We start from the raw sequence: 7250 nt of genomic DNA, 5'->3' as shown, positions 1-7250 counted from the left end.
ATGGACACCCCTTGACTTTCCAAATGCAGCCCCCTTGTGATGGGAAAATGATACACTTGACCATCCTTTTCTCCTTTGGACAACCTCCCCTCTTAGTGAATTTATGACTATTCTCTACACTACAAGGGGGCTGGTGAAAACGGGCCCTAAACAAATGATGTATTTGCACTCCTTTTCTATCTCTTGGGCAGCCGCCTGTGGACCTCGATCCGGGAGAGAGGTGGGGGACGAGCCCCCAGCGGCCTCTTTGGATCATCCACGTGAATGGAGAGCTCTACCAAGGAACTCTCGAAACAGATGCCACCCTCATAGCATAGCACGAGTGGCGATATACAAGAGATACCTCTCGATTCGGGAACCAGTCCGGATTCGAAACGTACCTAAACAAACTCAGAGTCGCCATCCATGGTATACGGCCATGGATCCTTAAACAAAATAGGCTCTGTATACCATGGATAACCAGAAATATATATGGGTCCGTGCCTGATTACGAATGGAGAAGGTCTGAGAGCACCCCCAATTCGTCCGAGTGCAAGCACTTGGTCTCTTATGCCATTTATTATTAAATTTAAAGAGTTTCGGGCGAAAATCATATGAAATAGGAACAATTCTCAGGAATCGTCTACCTAAGCATGTATTTCCTGAGGATAAAGAAATAAGCATACACAAAATGAAATGAAAGATGTGTCACCTAAGCAAAGCTAGGTTATGAATGACATGCCTAATGGATGTCTAAGTTCTGGTGGACATACACATGCAAGCTACAGCTAAAGGTATAGTATCAGTACAAGAAAGTAAGAAAACACATCAAAACATACAACACTAATCAATTCTAAATATGACTGGATAAGATGAATCCTAAAACTCTAATGCGACTTGACTCGGACCAAGATGGCCGTCCATCCCAGCTGCTCTATGTATCCCGGCCTTGGGAAGAATCGGAGTCAACGTAGTTCGATGACATATTCTAAACTACAATGCCTAACCATCTAGAACCGCTATCCTAGACTCGATCCACTAGACTCGACTGTTTTTTAAGCTTTTTACACAATTGCTTAAGTTCATATGAATTGTAAGTGTTAGGACTCTCTGTATACCCTAACTAATGCAAGTTGGTTAGCCTTAAGCTAATGCAGGTGGGTCCTACATCCTATGTGTAACTAGGCTATGCAACCTAATGAAAACCATGGGCTGACTATATGCTTCCTAGTCTAGCCATCGGTTCGACTAAATGTCTAACCGATCGACTCGAGGCCTCCTAACTCTAGGGACACTCACACGACAAGACACACCATATCAATACAAATCAAGACAGCCCCTAACTCTAAAACACCATAAACAACTAGGACATACTCCTAACTCTAGGGGAAGATCTTTTAAAAAAGGTTTTGAATAAACTTTGTATTATTTTATTTTTTTGAAAATTTAACAAATTTATTTTTAAAGGTTTGGTTGGACTTGGGATATGGATCCCGAGCTGCACTACGTACCTCGTGAAAGAGGATCAAGCCAATGTAGTTCAGAACGAACTCTCCTAATACGCTACAAAACTCAACACTTTAGCTGATTTAGGGTTTTTTTTAATGTTTTTCAGATGTTTTTGATATTTTTAAAGTTTTCAAATATTTTTGAGTTTCAAATTTCTAATGTTTTTGGATTTTAAAATATTCCAATGCTTTTCGATCTTTAGATGAATTCACTCTTACAGAGAACAAACAAGCATAACCATAAACTAGGGCAAAGCCCTAAAGCAAAAAAGGGAAACCCCGAACAAGCAACAAAGGTATTAAAGAGACGATTCATAACAACCAAACAAGCGTCCCAAGAAGAGAGAAAACGATCCAAGATCCCTGGCAAGCCAAGCTCTAATAAGACTGAGTTAGTCTCTAATCAAAGCGAAATAATCAACTACTCTAAAGGAGAAACTCCTAACTAAAAACACTAAAGAGAGGTACAAATGAGTCAGAGACTCTCTAATAACACTACCAAGTCAAAAACTCGCTCTAAAAGAGGAGGCCACTCTAACATGAGGCTAGGTAAGCCTCCTAAAGGGGAAACTCTCTATATGAGACAAGGCTTGTCTCTGAGACACAAATGAAGTAAACATCTGATGTGACTGGGCAAGTCTCTTATATACAAAGGAGGGGTATGCTACTTGGACTGAGCAAGTCCCCTAAGGATAGGCTTGGGCTAACACCTTCATCACATGTTGTTGAAATTTCCTATTGTGCCTTCGAATCTAGTCGTTTCCGACAAGAGCTCCAAAGTCAGAATCCTTAACCTTTTGAACCATGTAATAAGTATTGTTCATCAAGAAAAAGTGTTGTAGATAACCAACCTTGTACAATTTGGATTTACTATCAAGGTTGGATTCGAGAATCGAAGTCACCGATTGAAGCCAACAAGACAGTGGGGAAACATTGAAAGAAGTCCCTCCATTCCCCATCTCCTTCTAAAATACCATTTGAATTGGATGATGATGAGTGATCTTCTTCATTGCTGTCTTCAAGAAGTAAATTCAAGGTATCGCTATAATCCATAAGGGCCTTTATGTAATTCATGACATATTTAGTCAGATAATGGATCCTGCCTCCAGCAAATAGAGTTGTAGATATATTTGTTGTAACGACATTCTCAAATTCCAATAAAATTCCCCTCACAGAATCACCTAGTCTCCTCAAAACTTCATGGCACTCAGTTCTAACATAAGAACCGGCCTCTTCCGAGAATAAAGCATCTATATCTGGTAGAAGATCCGCTAAACACTCGTACATGTCAAGTGTCCTAAATAGCTTTTCTGGTAAGCGAGGTCCGATTGCTATGGCATCACCAAAATTTAGAAGCAAAAGGACTGAACTCTTAGAAGTCTCAACAAAGCAGGTCTGGTTAAACAATCCCAACTCACAGAAAATCTGGTCGCAGAGGCGCTTTTCGTTGGTAAAGTAAACGGGGACAAAAATCTTCATTGCTCGGGTCCAATTCTTTATCTTGAGGTTTAAAGAACTCCATTCCAATTTCAGAACTTCCTCAGTAGGCAGTTTCTCAATTTCGAGAATATACAGGCACTCATCAAGGGATTCTTTTCGGATGCTACTGTAAGCTTGGCAGCATTCTTGATCATATTTTGACATAAACATAACCTCTGCTATGGATTTAAGGTTAGGAAGTGCATCCGGGTGGACCAAATCAATGACAAATTCCTCTGAACATCTGCCACTATCTCTCTGAAACTTCACCCGAGCGTCCTCAGCCAGATCATCATCAATAGAAATGGTGGATTTCTCATCCACGATTTCATCTTCACTTGAACAAAAAGACAAGTGCTCAGGTTCCAAAAGTTGCTTACTCTGAATGAGAATGAGACTGAATTCTTCCTCAAACCTAGCCATTGCCATCTGAAGAAGACTATGTGCACGGCGCAGAAGTTCATTCTCTTCACCATCTTCATTCAGAGGCAAGCTCTCCGTCAATTGTCTAACTTCATTGATGACCTGTAAATATTCAGAGGCTTCCTCTGGATTGCAATCCAATCTTATTGATTGATCTGAGTCCCAAATCATGATCTTTTTTCGTTCCCATGGTTTCTAAGATGTGACGCGCCGCAGCAACAACTCGTTCCTCTCTTTTGATGGTGCCCAAGGATTTACAGTCTGCCATTGCAAGCGAGATGAATAGAAAGATGCAAAAGAGAAATCCTATGCCGCAGTTATTGGATTAGATGAATGGAATCAGCAACACATAACTGAATATATCTGTTGGAAACCACCAACTAAACTAAACACCTTGAAATGAGCCTGAAACCTGTATTTTCCAAACTATAGTCATGCTTAGATGAGAGCCACAGGAATACACACATTATCCTTCTGGAATTTTCCAAAAGAGAAAAACCTCCCCTTCAATAGCTCCAAACCACACAAACTAGCTAAAATTCTCGAACATTACCATAAATCAACAAAGAGAAGATGGAAATTTAGTTATTATGAATGAATTTCAAAAATCAAACAGGCTTCTATTCTATAAAAGGCCCAGATCAGAAAAGGTTGGAACCCAAAAGTGAAGGTTCCAGGTTCAACTGATACATCCAATAGCTTACAGAAATGAAGATCCAATTCAAAAGAAAGTAATATCTGAATCACCCTCCTTTCACTTCAGTCACCACACGAATAGATAAAACAAAATGCATTGTAAATTTATCCAAATTGTCGAGGAATTCTTCCAGAATAGCAGTAAAATGAGTTGAAATATTAGCCAGTTAGGGCTTGTACCAGTCCGAAACGGAAAAGAAACGGAAGATTTGTTAGAAAAAATTATCAGTCTTTCTTCCATAACATGAGGCCACAAAACTTTAGAATTTTCAAGCTCAAAATCCTCAAAGAAAAGTGGTAAGCACAGGTATAAGAAGTTTACGAACCTGAAATTGAAATAGAGCAGAGAGGGAAATCGAAATCCATTAAAGGAGCTTCCTTAAAGACTCTGAAAGATCTTCCAAAACCGACATTCTCTTCGAAAAGATGCAAGGCATTTGGTTCTTCGCCATTAAAATGCATCGCTTTATGAGCTTTTTTTCTTTCTTTTCTTCTCCTTCTAATCTTGATTTGTATCAAATTCCTCACTTGTCTTTCAATTTCAAATAGCAGCAACATTGTGAATCTTAGATTTAATTTCCTTTGTAATCCTTTTGCTGGCCTTCTTCGATCTCAAAACAGATTTGATAAAAAAAAAAGTTCGATCCACACAAAACTCACCATATTTCTGACTGTAACGGCTTGATTAGAACAAAATGATGAAATCTAAAATTCTAAGGGTTTGTAAGGAGAAAATCAACAGATCTATGATTTTCGCAGAGGCTATAGTTAGATCGGAGGTCTTTAAAAGCTACCTTGAAGAAAACAAGATGACCGGAGTTAAAAATCTGACCGGAGCTCGAGCGATCTTGCCGGATGGACGATCGAAGAAGAAGAAAAGGAATGAGGGTGATCGCTTGGCTCAGATCTACTTTCTCTCTCTTAAAAAAACCGCAGAGCTTCTCTCTCTAAAAATTCTCTCGAAATATTAGCCCCCCCTTGCAAATGAAACCCAAGGTCTCTATTTATAGATTTTTTTCGTAATTTTTCAACCCCCAAATGTGCTCAGGACAGCCCCTCTGTGTATTTTTTTACATTACTTTGCTGGAAAGGGTGGCCCATGAGTAAAAAATTTAATGAAATAAAAAAAATTCGTGCCTCTCTGGTTACCCAGGGACACCCTCCTGCAGCAAATCACGGATGCTTTATTCCCACCAGGTTACCTCCTGGTCAGGGTAATGCACACCCCTTCTGCGACACTAAATTTACACAACATTACCTACCCTTCTCGTTTGCTATGCAAATCACGACGGATTTGCTAGAACTGATTTTGGGACATCATATTCACCTATTAAATTTTTTTTTTTTTTTTAACAAAAGCAAGGGTTTAGGGTTCGGTAAAAATGGGGTGTCTACACCACCTCTCTTTTGTAGTTAGATATTTCCTTTTCCCCTCCATCTCATCCATTCATCCATTTTAGGTGGCTAAGATGATTTCTCTTTACATTCTTATGAAATGAATGGCCCTAATTCTTCTCAAGTCCATCCCCTTTGATTGTTGTTCTACTCAAAAGAATGAGTGTCCGCTCATTTTATCTATTACTCTTATATGAAAGCGCGTCCACAAAATTGATTCTAGACATCCATTTGATCTCTCTTCTTTTGATGGCTAGGATAAAATCATTGACTATTTTCCATGGAATGAGAACCAAACACTAGTTTTTGGAAAATTTCGAGAAAACTAACACATGATCAGTACAATCATATCCTATGTTGTTTTTATACAAACCCGGCTATTTTTCTTCATGAATTGGCTCACTGGTGGGTTTAATTTTAGTACACCTTTGTTTTGATAAGTGCACTCTCTTAACTTGGTAAACCACCCACCTTTTGTAAAATTTAGCCCTCTTTTGCTTCAAGGGACAGCCCCCACCCTAATGTACTTAAGAACCTTTTAAATCTATAAGGGGTGACTCAGGTAAGCAATGGGCCTAATTTTTGCTCTTGGTGTTGTTGGCCATAGGTTAGTATTGGCACACCCTCTATTGGATATCCCACTCCCCTTCTGCTACACTATGACGCTCACTCGTTTACTAAGCAAACTGCGACAGACTTGGACAAAATTTTGCAGGGACCTCGGTGAGACCCTAACCTAGCTTAGAATGAAATTTGGGGTCCTAATTCACTGATTTGACGAAGATTTTTCACCACATAACACTATTAAGGGAATGGTCAAAATGGGGTGTCTACACCAACACAAGGGCATTTTGGTCTTAAAACACTCCTTGGGATGCCTTTCACCCCTTTTTTGAGAATTTAGCCAACTCAAGCCTTTGCTGAGATTTTCAGATAAAAATCACATTTTTTTGAGAATTTTCCCTAAATTCAATAACAAATGACAATACCAGAAAAAAGTAGGAAAGCTGTACATCTACAACATTATCAAATAACCATCAGAAGTTGAAAATTCTTCAGAAGTATTAACCACAAGATTTTTTTTACTTAGTTCCCCCTGTTGGCATCCCTACTTTTTTCAGAAGTATTACTAGCTCTGCGTATCTCTCTCATCACTGAGAACTTGTGACAACTTACAAGTATCATGAGATCAATTTGAAAAGAAAGTTGCTCTAAATTGTTCACTAAATAATAGTTCATTTATTTAAAGGTGTGGGTAACTGCCGAAAATAGGTTGACAAGTACGTTGACCCAGGAAAAAGAGGACGAAGAGTAAACAACTCAGCCATGATGGCACCCATTGCCCACATATCTAGAGGTGAAATAAAAAGATGCAGAAATGACTGAGTTGTTTAATGCATGTAGAATGATGATCTTGATTCAATACGAGAGGTACTGAGGGTAGAATGACCTGAACAAGTTGGCACTTACCAGCGAGTTGAAACATATTCTGTGTATGGCGGCTGGGAGCTAACTTCTTGAGCAAGACAAAAATCAGCGACTTTGATGATGTCTTTTGCAATCAGTAGATTCTCTGAAAAAGATAAACTGACCATCCTGAAGGAGTAATATTATAATAATCACAGAAGATGTGCGATAAAATATTTATAGCAAATAATAACTTATTGGATACAAAATTGGGCAGTGATAAATCGACTCTCCAAATGGATAAATCGACTCCCCATGTGTCTATCTCTCTCCTCTTTCTCTCTCTAAGCTAGAGGAGAGAGA

At 39.0% G+C, this 7250-nt stretch overlaps 1 pseudogene; it reads right to left on the bottom strand.

Moving 5' to 3' along the window:
• Nucleotides 1-2173: 2173 nt before the first annotated feature.
• On the bottom strand, nt 2174-3657 carry LOC143881925 (exocyst complex component EXO70E2 pseudogene; annotated as a pseudogene).
• Between the last annotated feature and the right edge of the window lie 3593 nt (nt 3658-7250).

This window comes from Tasmannia lanceolata, unplaced genomic scaffold, assembly GCF_043159265.1.
Source record: "Tasmannia lanceolata isolate RefF3 unplaced genomic scaffold, GAP_Taslan_0.1 ptg000002l, whole genome shotgun sequence".
NCBI lineage: Eukaryota > Viridiplantae > Streptophyta > Magnoliopsida > Canellales > Winteraceae > Tasmannia > Tasmannia lanceolata.
Note: the sequence above shows the minus strand (reverse complement) of the source record. Positions and strands in the feature narration are given on the sequence as shown.